We start from the raw sequence: 15,218 nt of genomic DNA, 5'->3' as shown, positions 1-15,218 counted from the left end.
ACTATTAAATTCATAAAAAATAAGTTCAAACTTTGACACTTTATGTAACATGTCAAGTGTCAGAACCGTAAGGCTCTGGTCACAGTGGTTCTGATATTGATGGCTTCTCTCAATGACCAACATCATCTGGACATGGACGATCTTTTCAAATCAGTACACCACTACGTGTGCTGTCACACTATAGCTGACCCTATCCCCCAAACGTACAGACTTCAGCCGATAACCAGGGAAATTCAGATCAATTTGTTTTCTTCAGTCAAATTGACTGATGTTCTCAAACACAGAATATGGAGCATGGGAAATTGATAAGGTTAGTTCAAGAAGAGTGAGTTTGTGGCATCCTGAGGATGAAAATATCATAATTGGAATGTAGTACAAAATCTATGAACTGAAATCATAGGTGTATTTGAAATCTCAGATAGGCAAATCCTTATTGAAAATTTCAGCCATAGATTATAACCTCAAAAATTAATTTTTTCAAATAAAAAGGGTGTTGTTGTTGTTGTGAGGTCTTCAGTCCAGAGACTGGTTTAATGCAGCTCTCCATGCTACTCTATCCTGTGCAAGGTTCTTCATCTCCCAGTACCAACTGCAACCTACATCCTTCTGAATCAGTGTAGTGTATTCATCTCTTGGTCTCCCTCTATGATTTTTACCCTACACGCTGCCCTCCAATACTAAATAGGTGATCCCTTGATGCCTCAGAACATGTCCTACCAACCGATCCCTTCTTCCAGTCAAGTTGTGCCACAAACTGCTCTTCCCCCCAATTCTATTCAGTGCCTCCTCATTAGTTATATGATCTACCCATCTAATCTTCAGCATTCTTCTATAGCACCACATTTCGAAAGCTTCTATTCTCTATTTGTCCAAACTAGATATCGTCCATGTTTCACTTCCATACATGGCTACACTCCATACAAATACTTTCAGAAATGACTTCCTGACACTTAAATCTATACTCGAACTCAACAAATTCCTTTTCTTCAGAAACGCTTTCCTTGCCATTGCCAGTCTACATTTGCTATCCTCCCTACTTCAGCCATCATCAGTTATTTGCTCCCCAAATAGCAAAACTCATTTACTACTTTAAGTGTCTCATTTCCTAATCTAATTCCCTCAGCATCACCAGACTTAATTCGACTACATTCCATTATCCTCATTTTGCTTTTGTTGATGTTCATCTTGTATCCTCCTTTCAAGACATTGTCCATTCTGTTCAACTGCTCTTCCAAGTCCTTTGCTGTCTCTGACAGAATTACAATGTCATCGGCGAACCTCAAAGTTTTTATCTCTTCTCCATGGATTTTAATTCCTACTCTGAAATTTTCTTTTGTTTCCTTCACTGCTTGCTCAATATACAGATTGAATAACATCGGGGATAGGCTACAACCCTGTCTCACTCCCTTCCCAACCACTGCTTCCCTTTCATGCCCCTAGACTCTTATAACTGCTATCTGGTTTCTGTACAAATTGTAAATAGCCTTTCACTCCCTGTATTTTACCTCTGCCACCTTCAGAATTTGAAAGAGAGTATTCCAGTCAACATTGTCAAAAGCTTTCTCTAAGTCTACAAATGCTAGAAATGTAGGTTTGCCTTTCCTTAATCTAGCTTCTAAGATAAGTCGTAGGGTCAGTATTGCCTCACGTGTTCCAATATTTCTAAGGAATCCAAACTGATCTTCCCCGAGGTCAGCTTCTACCAGTTTTTCCATTTGTCTGTAAGGAATTCATGTTAGTATTTTGCAGCTGTGACTTATTAAACTGATTGTTCGGTCATTTTCATATCTGTCAACACCTTCTTTCTTTGGGATTGGAATTATTATATTCTTCTTGAAGTCTGAGGGTATTTCGCCTCTCTCATACATCTTGCTCACCAGATGGTAGAGTTTTGTCAGGACTGGCTCTCCCAAGGCCATCAGTAGTTCTAATGAAATGTTGTCTAACATTTGAGATACACCAATCAACCCCTTATAATCAGGAGTTCATTTATTAACCTCTTCACACAAGTAATGCTTACACAGAACTGGATGGCGGAACTACACACAGATAATGTTTTGCTTAGGCCAAAGATGATACTAAGATCGATACTGGTGTCGATCTCATCCGTGCCACATAGACCCCTCCCCCCTCCCCCCTCCCCCTGCAGTGCAGAGTACTTCGGGGAGCTGTTTGGGTAGATGTCATGACGGAAGGTCTGGCCACTGAACCTGGAAGTCGTTGAAGGGCGCCGGGCATCATACTGGGCGTGCTGGTTGTGCGACGATAGGTAGGCCGGCAGTTTGCGGGAGGAATGGAGCGATGATGACTGTGTCTCCAGTGGGCATGCCAAATATATGAAGCATGTCCAGATTGACATTGGGCGAGAGGGGAACACATTTCACCAGATGGCAGGGAATGGTGGAGGTTGTGTCATGAGCACCGGATGAAGGGAAACACATGACGAAGAGAGTGTCATCGCGTAGTATTATAGAGATGTCATGGATTATGTCTAGGGGGGACAGGCACAAACACCTTGAACGAGGGCACGTTCAAGATGGGGGGGCTTGAGAAACCTCAACAGGGCGAGGCAGGCAATGGGAGGAGGTCGAAGGGACCGGAGAAGGGCGCAGCAGCGAGGGCGTGATCGTAGGTAAGCTCGACGTGTGAAGCGTGTGATCACTCAACGGAGAGCATGAGATCAAGGTAGAGGGTGAGGTCAGAGAAGAGCTCGATGAATGGAGCTGGAAGTCACTCGACTGAGTGAGTAAGTCCGATGTAGAGGGAGTGGTCAGAGCATTGTGAGCCATAACAGAGAGTGGCATGGATGTGGCCTGAAGGGGGGTAGAAGCGGGCTCAACATGAGCAGCTTAAGTCTGTTGAGAGAGACTGTAACAGTTGCATCTTTTATCTGGATGTCATAGGTGTTGGCTGAGCGCCGGAGAACTCAGTACGAGCCGGTATATGGGGGGTTGGAGGGAAGCACGGACAGTGTCATCTCAGAGCATCACGTACTCACAATTGTTCAGAGATTTTGGGACTTCAACCTTAGGGTGGGAATGGCTGGCGAGCAGAGGGATGTGGAGGTTCATGAAGTGGTGTCTGACGTGGTCCACAAAGGAAGGTAAGTCAGACTGAGGGAGAGAAGCAGAAGGGCTCACAAGTTCGTCAGGGAGAACCATGTTCTGGCCATATACGAACTCAGCTATTGTGCCTTTGAGGTCTTCCTTACAGATCGCACCAATGCCGAGTAGCACAAGGGGAAGGGCCTCCATCCAAAGAGAGTCGTGGCATCAAAGAGCCGCCTTGAAATTGTGGTGCCAGCACTCAACTAGCCTGTTACTTTGCGGGTGATATGCTGTGGTATGGATGCGCCGGATGCCGCAAGTATTACAAATCTCTTTGAACAGGGCCGACTCCAATTGTCTGCCGTGGTCGGTCGTGATGATAGCTGGACATCCAAAACGTGATACCCATGACACGACGAATGCTTGAGCAACAGTTTCTGTCATGATATTGGGGAGGGGGACAGCCTCGACCCAGCGAGTTGTTCGATCGATAGACGAGAGAACATAACGAAGGCCGTTAGAGGGGGGGAGAGGGCCGGCAATGTCAATGCGAATATGCTGGAAACGCCCAGGAGGGATCGAAAAGGCACGCGAGGGGGGCTGAAGTGTGCTTGTGTACTTTGCAGCATTGGCAAGTGGCACAGGAGCATGCCCATTGCTGGCAGTCCTTGTTGACATTTCTACACACAAAGCGTTCTGCTAGGAGTCGGGTGGACGCACGAACACTGGGGTGGGCTAAATTATGCAATGCATTGAAGAAAGGCTCGACGATGTGTGGTTAGGATGAGGGGGCATAACATGCCCGTACTGTTGTCGCACCAGATCTCACCAGAAATGCCAGGGAAGGTGGTGTGGACGAAGTGTAGTGAAGAAGTAGAGTCTGAAATCAGGTTTTGTGTTTCCTCGTCAGTGGGTTGTAGGTTAGGTGGTTCAGAGAGGTGTAACAGCAAATGGACGGCGTTGACTCGTGGAAGGAAATCAGCAATTTTATTGTCAGCACCCTTTATGTGTCTGAAATCGGTGGTGAACTGAGATATGAAGTCCATGAATCTGGAGCGGTGAGGAGGCAGGTCAGCTGGCAGGTTTGTATAGGCCGAACCCAGGGGTTTGTGGTCCGTTAAAACATAGAAAGGGCATCCCTCAACGTCAGTCTTAAAATGCTTAATCACTTCATAGACCACGAGCAATTCTCTGTCAAACGCGGAATATTTCCATTGTGCATTGGTGAGCTTGCGCAAGAAGAACTACAGAGGCGAAGTTCGGCTGTCGATTCTCTGTCTAATGACGGGGCTGATGGCAGTATCGCTTGCGTCTGTGGTGACAAAAAGCTGCACATTGGGATGAGGATGCACAATGGTGCAGGCCTCGGCAGGATTTTTGAGGGCAGTGAAAGAGTCAGTCATAGCAGGGGTCCATGGAACGGGCCGAGATCCAGAAGTCTTGGTGCCTGCCAAGGTGTCCATCAGTGGAGCCTGAATCTCCACAGCCCAAGGTAGATGATGGCAATAATAATTAACCATCCCCAGGAAGTGCCGGAGCTCTTTGAATGATGAAGGTCTGGGTAGGTTCAGTATTGTTTGTACTTTGTCAGGGGGGGTGAAATGCCGTCGGCAGAGTCCCAAAAACCAAGAAGAGTGACAGCAGGTTGATGTAGCTGCAATTTGTCCTGGTTGGTCTTGATGCCTGCTGCCACGAGAGTGTCCATAACAGTTTGCACATGTCGAATGTTGTCCTCGACAGAGGATCTGAACACAAGAATGTCATCAAGATATGCAAAGCAGAATTTTAGTTCGAATAACACTTCACTGATAAACCATTGCCAGGTCTGGGTTGTGTTTTTCAGACCGAAGGGCATGAATCGAAATTGAAATAACACAATTGGGGTGGTGATTGCTGTCTTCTGGATGTCTTCAGGAGATAGGGGAACTGGTGGTAGGCCCATTTCCAGTCAATGACAGAGAACGTGGTCGCACCTGCGAGGGAACTGGTAAAGCCCACAATGTTGGGTATGGGGTAGGTGTTCATGATTATTCATGCGTTTAGTCGACAGTAGTCTCTGCACATGCAACAAGATCCATCTTTCTTGGGTGTCATATGAATAGGCATAGACCAGCTGCTGGCAGAGGGTTCGATGACACCGGAGTTTAGAGGTTCAGAAATATGATTTTTAAGATTCGAGAGGCGCTCGGGACAAATTCGACATGGTTTACTGAAGATTGGGGTGCCTGGCATGCCACTGGTGATGACGGAAATGTTGCCGGTGGCACAGGAGGCGGTTTGTTTACAATGTGCAGCGGGCGGGGCAGGTGAGGTGAGGTCATGGTGTTCGGAGCCACTCAGTGGATCCGACGGGAGCCGAGGCGGCGAAGTGTCCCAGGAGTCAACATGACAAGATGGCCACCAGCCTGAAACAGTGGCACCGTGGTCGGGTGAGCTCGGTAGAGCTCGTGAAGCATTAGTGAGTCCGTTGTTTGAGGGCGCGGCCTGTGGCAGCACGATCGCGGGAGAAGCGCAGGCGCTAGTGCACTGTTTGTGTTGTCAGTGGCGGTCGCATGGTGGCACACAGGAGCCGAAGTTGCATAGTTTGAGGTGCTGTCTGCGAGGGGAGGGGTAGGAGCTGTCAGTTCAGGAACACGTGACGCTCTTTGCGCATGCACACTCGTGTCCCGCCAAGTGTCAAATGCTGCCATGTTAGGGGGGTGTGGTCCTGTGGAACTGTCAGTACACATTAAGGTAGGCTTGATAGCACAGTTGCGAGGGGTAGTAGGAGATAAGCACACAGAGGCTCGATTGCTGGCACTACAAGCAGATTCAGCACACTTACTGACCTTGCTTTGTCCTTGCTGCAGTGTCTGTAATTCCGTTGCTGCATCGGATAGCTGGAGCCGAGTTTTGTGGAGCCAGAGGGAGAGCTTGAAGTTTTCCTTGCATAGGCGGGCAATGTTTTCAAGCTCGACAAGGCAGTTGTGTGTTGTTTCTTGTAACGTCATCAACAGAGCCGAGCATGTATGGATGAGATGAGCTCGGACCAACATGTCACGGGGGGTTTGCTCAACAGAGCACAGGGGAAGTGAGTTTTGGATGGGTGATGAAACATGGTGTTTCGCACTAGCTCCAGTGAAAGTTTGTGGTGTCGCAAGAAGTCAATGCCTAGTATATGTTCCTCAATATTGCACACTAAAAAAGTCCACTCGAGCTTGCAGTTTGTGGGGAGTGAGACGGTGTGGGAGGTTGAACCCAAGCATTGTAGTTTAGTAGAATTCACAGCTTGCAGTGAGGTATGATGAGGGCGGATGTTCGATGACACTAAGGACGTAGGCAGCAGCGAAACATCGGCTCCTGTGTCCTCTAGGAAAAAGTGTCACGAAGAAATGTCTTTAATATAAAGTCGTCCATAATTATCCGATTGTTCCCGAACAGAATGGAGCACTGGGAGGTGCCTGTCATGTTGTGCACAGGAGGTGGCACCTGGACCTACCTGCGATTGGCATTTGGGAAGCAGCAGGGTGGTCTGCAGTTCCTTGCTGCCTCACCAAACCGTGTGTGGAAGTAACAGTATGGGTAGAGCGGTTGCATTTCCTGTGGAAAGTTCGTTGCCAGAGGCACTGGTTGAGGTTCAGTGGCCGCAGCCGGTTCAGTTGCAGGAGGGGGCGTGACCAAGGGCAGAGCCGGTGATGTCCCAGTTGCTTGTTTACTGCATCCCCGAGCGAGCGGAACGGTCGGTACAGTGCAGCCCCGGCCACATCCGGCCTTGGGATGAGGAGCCGGAACCGTAGACTTGCCAGGTATGCAGTGGCTGGTGAAATAGAGCAATGAAGCGCCATGTAGTTTGTCAGCAATTGTCATTCATTGCTCAACCGGTTCGGGAGGCCTCTGAGCTAGAGCAAAGCGGAAATGAGGAGGTAGTTTATCTGACCAGATGGCGAGGAGAGCTGTGTCAGAGAATAGATCGTCGCTGACCAGGGCCCGTAGCAGTCTCCAGAGTTGTGAAGGTTGGTCATTGCCTGGTTGCTCGACGTGGAGCACTTGCCGTATTGCTGTCTCAATTGAGCACACAAGCCAACATAGTATTGTCTTTTTGGCTAGAGTGTACCGAGTAGCAGAGTCCGGGGAATCGACCAGATCAGCAATCAAGTCCTCCTGGTCGTGCAGGTGGGTGATAAGGCAAAGAAATTTGGTTGATTCTTCGAGTTTGAAATGGTTGAACACTTCATCCACAATTTTGAACCAGGTTGTTGCCCTGTCGGGATTGAATGGCAGCAGCGTCGATAAGCATTGTAGAACGTTTGGAAGAACAGGTTGAGTTGAATTCGTCAGGGCACTGCCTGAAATGAGCTGTTGTTGCTGCAGTATTCCAGGAGAATGTGTCTCCAGGGTATGTGGCGATGACGACTGGTCGGGTGGCTGCGTGAAGGTTACGCGTTGTGGTTGAGCGTGATTCGTCGCGACGCGGAAGGCCGATGCGGGTGAGACACCGTAATGTGTCAATTTCGGTTGCGGAAGTTCGAAAGGAGCTGGCACGGATGCAACAGGTGAGAAAATGTTCAAAGTTTGAAAACACATGCTGGTCTGCAGAAGACTTGATGTACGATCAGAGTTAGAGCCACCTGTGTTGCAGGGAGGCTGCAGAGCTGCAGGCTGTCCAGAAGTACAGTGAGGAAAATGATGTTGAACGTTGGGCAGAATGTGTGAAAGTTCATTGTTCATAGTCACTTCACTCAAAACGATGTGCGGATAAGGTGAATATCGTGGCACAAAACACTGAGGCATAGCAGTAGGATGGAGATGGAAGTCAGGCACAGATAACAAGCCATTGTTCCTCTTGCAGGCCAAGGTATTGAAGCAGGAATGTATGTGCTGATGCTGAACTGAGGCAGGTGCGGGCATGGTTGGACGCTGAGGAGGTGGACCTGTGAACAAAGCAGTGCCAGCCATGTGGCAGAAATCCACGTGGTACTGTACGGATTGTGGCATGGCAAATCGTTGTCCTCATTGTAGTAGGTTGTCTGACGAAGCATTTACAGAAATCGGCATTGATCCCACACTGCACGGAGATCCGTAAGAGGTAGCTGCACCATTGATGATGGAGGGCACATGTGGCAGGAACAAAGGCATCTGATAGTCAGAGTCATGCACACTCCTAACCTCACTTACTATTCCAGGCATGAAAACGTCTGGCGAAATCGTCATAATCGATGAGTGAGAGGCATCGTGTTGCAGTCCTGGTGGGTGTACATTACCCGCAACACGATGCATGTCGAACACAAAATCCGGCGTTAGGCATTAGGCTGAAGCCATTGTTTGAATGTTGTGTTGATGTAATATAATACACGCGAAAATAACTGATGTGGAGGCCGCGGACACAGTAAAATGGCGAAAAGAGAAGACGTCTCAACTTGGGGTCACCAGTGAGGTGAATGCTCGGGTGAGATACACCAAACAACACCTTATAATCAGGAGTTCATTTATTAACCTCTTCACACAAGTAACGCTTACACAGAACTGGATGGTGGAACTACACACAGATAATGTTTTGCTTAGTCCAAAGATGATACTAAGATCGATACTGGTGTCGATCTCATCGGCACCACACATTGAAGTGATCTTTTCTATGAGCCTTCATAATCCAGACTTTCTGGAATTGAATGTCTTTTGGGAACAATTAGGAGATTACATCAAAACCTTTCATCTTCCTACTGTATGACAGGCATCCCGTTGCAGGACAGCTAGATATTTTAAAACAAAACATTTATCAAACAGTGCAAAGCACCCAAACAAAAGCAAACAATACAACTCTCTGACTCACCTCAGTGCAGAAAAGCAAACAACATAACTCTCTTACTCACCTTGATACACAACAGAGCTGCATGCTCCCACATGCTCCTATGATGACGACATGTGCAGAAAAACAAATTGTTCAATGGTGTGCACATCACATTTGGGTTCTCCCTGCACTCAACTGAAAAAACCAAGTGACAAAACTATGATGACTTGTGAAGGAAAACTTCCACAGATTATTATTACACATATATATAAAAACACAGAAAACGCTAATACTTCCACAGATAGAAATAAAGCACTTAAATTCTCCAGTTATTGTTCTGCCTAACACAGTGGTCAAACCACACACTCGGTTTACATTCCATACCTTCTACAAGCATGCTGTAATTGTTTGTCACAAATTGAAGCAGACAGAAGACTGTTTTGGCTAAACATCTCCTTGCAGTGGATTCATCCCTTAAATTTACTGTGATGTTTACTGTACCAACATCATGAACTGTGAAATTATATGACGACAGTTGTCCCTGGTAGAATAACATGGAATGTGTCAATGCAGGACAAAATAAAAAATCTTGTAGGCCAAAACATATATCATATATGTTGTTCCTTTTAGGCATTTCTGTATCATTTTTGTAGTGCTTTGTATGCTTGATCTGCATTTGCATGATGTAATTGACTGTTGTGCAGTTCTGTTTCATATGAAGCTGCAGTATTTTGTTAAACAACAAATTTCACTGTCTGCAAGTATCTGACCTAAGTGATCCAAAATACAAATTAAAATTGTTTGAAACCCAATTTGATAGTATGACTTGTTTATTGATTTGTCCGGAAACTGTTTGGTAAGCAATCAGTACATTCTGCAGAGGTTGAGATCAGGGTGCAGACATTCTTTTGAGGATTTATTCCTCCTGCAGTGGCTCACCTGCTTTGGGAAACTCAGACTTTGTTCCCAAATCAGATGCTTGTCATTGTTTGATATGGCATGTCACTTATAGAAATGTTTTCATTGACCATCTGCAGAAGTGGCCATTCCGTCTTTTAGTTTATGTTGAAGAGTCTGTATTTGTCACTGTTTGATGCATAATATGTCACACAAAATTTTTCGACACATTTCTTTTGACTAGACTGTATATTTGAAAGTAGCTTGTTTCTGTGAAGTATTGTCTGTCTTACCTTTTCTTATTCTGGCTAGCAAGCCTATTTCCATGGATTTTATCAAGTAAATGGACTGCTCATCATATGTCAAGGCATGATATTCTTCATACAGCATTACATAATTTCCAGATTTATTTCCTTGCAATATTCTTTTGACCACCCTTCTGCACTACATTCACAATCCTGAATCATTCAGACAATCGATATTACTACCTAATATTCAACTGGATTATCATATTTCACATCATCCTTTAAAAGATAGCAGTGCTCAGCTTCTGTTTTATATTTCTTCATTGATAATAACTACAGAAATGTAGATAGTTTTATTATGTTACATTTTGTACTACAAAGTTTTCAGAAGATGCATGTAATGTGTGTCATAAGAGCCATGTTCTCCACAGGGCACATATGCCACTTGTACAGGACAGATATGCTACTCTACAGACATACACCTTTTTACAGTACCTATACAGCATTATTCCACTCACTTGTGTTGGGGGGTGTATCACAGGAACTTATCTTTTTGTGATTTATTGTTTGATCAAGCATCATGAAGTCTTTTCCTTTTAAAATCCTGCGAGTTACTGATGTTAATTTTCCTTTCCAGCATATTAGTTGCGTGTTTCAAACCACTTCCATTAAGTGTCACTTTGCTACCCTCTACAGTTCTTATAACATACAGCATTGCCCACACAGAGTCACAAAAACTGTATGTCTCTTCTCGCTGTTTAGTGCTGCCCTCAGGTGGTCAATAGGACAACTATTACAGCAAGTGATGCAGACTTCTGTATACAACATTATTTCACGTGATTCTACAAAATGCCAAAATCTGCCATACAGTGTTTTTCAAGCACAAACTTCAATTTTATTACAAGACAAACTTGGACAAAAACTAATATGCGAAGAATTCTGTTGAGCAGATATAGACCCAAACCAAATTGGCTCCTGGATGCAATACAATAGCTTTAGAAAAGGTCCACTCATGAAATAATAAACAAGATGCTCAGCAGTGGTATGCACACAAAATCAGAAATGTCCTAACATTTCAAAAAATCAGTATGATGTGTGAAAATACTTTACAATAAGCTTACTAAATCATGTCTCCAAAATCTTGATTTATATTACAATCAGCAGCAGGTCAAACAAAATTAATGCAAATGAAAGTTAATTATGATTTAGGAAGAACAAAACAACTAGACAAAACAAACAATTATTATTTGATTGATACTGTAGAAAATAGTTCACAATTAATAAAGTATTATTAGTAACATCTATTGATCTAGAAAATGCTCTTGAGAACTTACAAGGCACATCTTTAGATCAGTGAAGACAGGATAATAATCCAGCAGCTTTAGAAGAATCTCACAGCAGTTGTCAAAATAAAAGGCAGTTGGGCAGAACTTCAAGGAATGAACATAGGTGTTCACTGAGGATGCAGCCTTTCCCCCTTACTGTTCAACATTTATCACTTTAAGATGTAATAAGCAAATATGAACATATATATGTTGGGGGAATAACTAAACATGGGGAAAACTTAAAAATGCTTAAATTTTTAGATGCTACAGCAGCATTGTCCCAACATATAGTCATGTGCAGTAGCACACTACTTCCAGGATTCTGGGAGGCATGCTGACTCTGGATTGAATATGCTTGGTGGATGATCAAAGGGGGCCACTGTGCTGGTCAGCTTGGACATGGTTTGCCCACCTACATAGCTGAGAGATAAACACTGCTGATTCCCATATGGAAAGCCCAGGTTTGATTGCCGGTACTGTCAGGGATTTTTCATTGGTGGAAGCATTAGTACAGGGGGAACTCAACCTCATGAAGAAACTAAGGAACGACTCAACGGATCAGTGGTGGTTCCAAGCTCAAGAAACCATACAATAATCAGGCAAGCAGACTGCTGACCACATGGCCCTTCATACGATATCCAGTGATGCCTTTGGCAGTTGGTCAGGCCCAGTTGGCATATCTGGCACCAGGATGCACAACTTTATAATTTTAGCAGGATTAGTGAAACACAACTTTCAAAAGTTGTAGAAAGTTAGAATTAGATCTTTTAAGAAACATATGGTTTGAGAATAAACAAGGAGGTAAACCAAAATATTTGTTCATTGGAATACTAATTGTTGTTGTTGTTGTTGTTGTTGTTGTGGTCTTCAGTCCTGAGACTGGTTTGATGCAGCTCTCCATGCTATTCTATCCTGTGCAAGCCTCTTCATCTCCCAGTACCTACTGCAACCTACATCCTTCTGAATCTGCTTAGTGTATTCATCTCTTGGTCTCCCTCTATGATTTTTACCTCCACGCTGCCCTCCAATACTAAACTGGTGATCCCTTGATGCCTCAGAACATGTCCTACCAACCGATCCCTTCTTCTGGTCAAGTTGTGCCACAAACTTCTCTTCTCCCCAATCCTATTCAATACTTCCTCATTAGTTATGTGATCTACCCATCTAATCTTCAGCATTCTTCTGCAGCACCACATTTCGAAAGCTTCTATTCTCTTCTTGTCCAAACTATTTATCGTCCATGTTTCACTTCCATACATGGCTACACTCCATACAAATACTTTCAGAAATGACTTTCTGACACTTAAATTTATACTCGATGTTAACAAATTTCTCTTCTTCAGAAATGCTTTCCTTGCCATTGCCAGTCTACATTTGATATCCTCTCTACTTCGACCATCATCAGTTATTTTGCTCCCCAAATAGCAAAACTCCTATGAGCACTCTGAAAAATATCTGCCTTTAAGTATCTAGCTCCTGCAAAGAGAGTGAATATGGAATTTCACAAGTTAAAAACAGCATTTGGTATAAACAAGAAACTACTAATATTATACAGTATTAGTTTAAACAACAGGAAGAGGTGTTTAAAGGAGCTAACTTATGTGGCATATGGACAAGAAACACCAGGGAAGATAGGCTGGTGGGATGGACATTTGTACATGTTTTCCTCTCATAGTGGAAATCATACATGAGAAAATGCCAGTAAGAATGACAAGGCATGCCTAGGCTTCAGTACATCAGATACTGGTGGATAACACAAATCGAAAACTGATGATGTACTGATAACTGAAGAGACTTGTGTAAAACAAGGATAACAGCAGACTGAGAAATGCCACCAATTGATACAGTAATTGATGATGATGATGATGATGTTTGGTTTGTGAGACACTCAGCTGCATGGTCATTAGTGCCCATACACATTCCCAATTTGTACACAGTCCAGTTTAGTCACTTACATGAATGATGATGGAATGATGAGGACAACACAAACACCCAGTCCCCAAGCAGAGAAAATCCCCAAGCTGAAACCGGTACCCCATGATCTGGAGGTAGCAATTCTGACCACTAGACCACAAGCTGCGGACTCCAGTAATTGAGAATAGAGAAGAAGATGCCCTCAATTTCCTCTCACCTTCCATCACATTCACCTGCCTTATTGTGTTTCTAGCACTATCTCTTGTAGAAATCATGTGCTGCATTGACAGTCTGAAGACAAGAACAAAACGTTCCTCATAAACTATGCTCATTAGAAAAAATACAGAAGGTTTTGTAAGTCTACTTCTTCAGCAATACAGATTTATCAAGCACAAATTACTTTGCAAATAAATTACAGAAAGTAATAATCCCTGACTCATTTGAAAATACAGAAAATGAAAAACTTCTGGATACAGGTACTTCTTGCCCAATACACTACAGTTTGTTGAGTAACTCACATGTTAATGGAGGAGAACACTAAGTTCAACTGGAAAACACTCAAATATGAACTCCTTTGTTGGTGCACCCATATGTTATTGGTTCATTCGCTAAATATGACTGTCATTTGAAATATGAGTGAAGAAGTAGATAGGCAAGTTTGTGTGCTAGCCAAACATTGATGTTAGGTAACAATAAAATCCAAATCAAAGTCCAGGAGAAAACATAGTTCAGGGTATTGTCAATAGACACACCATAGAGTTTGCTGCAAACATTGGATGATTGTGACAACTGAGGCCATGACAGTCTACAATAGACCTTAAATTTGCTGCTGGTGGTTTGTCACATGACCTAGTGTTGGTGAATGTATTGTTCCTTGTCATATCTAGCAGCCTTACCATATGTATGTATAATAATTACATTCACTGTTCCATCGATATATCCCATGGGATTACAGGTTACACATAATGATTATACCTCATTAAGAAGATGGTGTTTCAACGTGTACATTCCCTGGGCTTCTTAAAGTGACGCTGAGCATCCCTTTACTTAAATATGATGAAAACCACTCACCATCAAGAATGCTGGGACACAAAATTAGAGCTTCTGTAGGAGAATATTGTGAACTATACAACGAAATGCTTTTGATGAGTTACAAAAAATACTACCTTCCAATATTTTGTTACTTACGTTTTGTATAGTCTGACTTGTGAATTGAAATTTTGCAAGTTCTGTGACAAAATCCATTTAAAATTCATATTTAGGCTAACTAAATATCTTGTCTTGAGACAGACATGTTATTGTTCTTGCATGCCTAATACTTTCCAGAACCTTCAAGAAGAGGTGGAGACAATAATCCATTGTATCTGAAAATATCCTCAATCACAGTGATGTATTGCATAAGTGACTGAGTACACTGTATATTTGTAAAGAGTTGAATTCTTGGGTATTTGTGAAGATTAGTTTTTAATAATTTACTTGCAATATTATCAGCTCCATGAGAGTTTTTGCTGTTGCAGAAATTGATCACATTCTTAATTTCTTGGCAAAGAATGGAATACTTGTGATCTAGCTATATGTACATATTCTTTCTTCTTGTGTCCATGCTATGTTGCTTCCTACTGTGAACTGTACATGCCAATCTTCTGAATTGCTTCCAAGAAGTGGTTAGTGTGTATTTTGACTACCTGACAGCTAATAATAATAATAATAATAATAATAATAATAATAAAACACTGTCCAAACAGGCCCTGAAGGTCCATTAGTACCATCACTGGCCACCATGCCATACTCAGCCCTTAGGCAACACCGGATGCATATATGGAGGGGCATGTGGGCAACACATTGCTCTCCCAGTCATGGTGAGTTTTCGTGACCACTGCCACTACTTGTCAGTCAAGTAGGTCCTCAACTGGCCTCACAAGGGCTCAGTGCACCTTGCTTGCCAACAGCACTTGGCAGACCCAGATGGTGACCCATCCAAGTACTATCAATGCCTGACAACATGTAACTTTAGTGATCTGATGGG

This window comes from Schistocerca serialis, chromosome 8 (genome assembly GCF_023864345.2).
Source record: "Schistocerca serialis cubense isolate TAMUIC-IGC-003099 chromosome 8, iqSchSeri2.2, whole genome shotgun sequence".
In the NCBI taxonomy this organism is placed as follows: Eukaryota; Metazoa; Arthropoda; class Insecta; order Orthoptera; family Acrididae; genus Schistocerca; species Schistocerca serialis.
Note: the sequence above shows the minus strand (reverse complement) of the source record.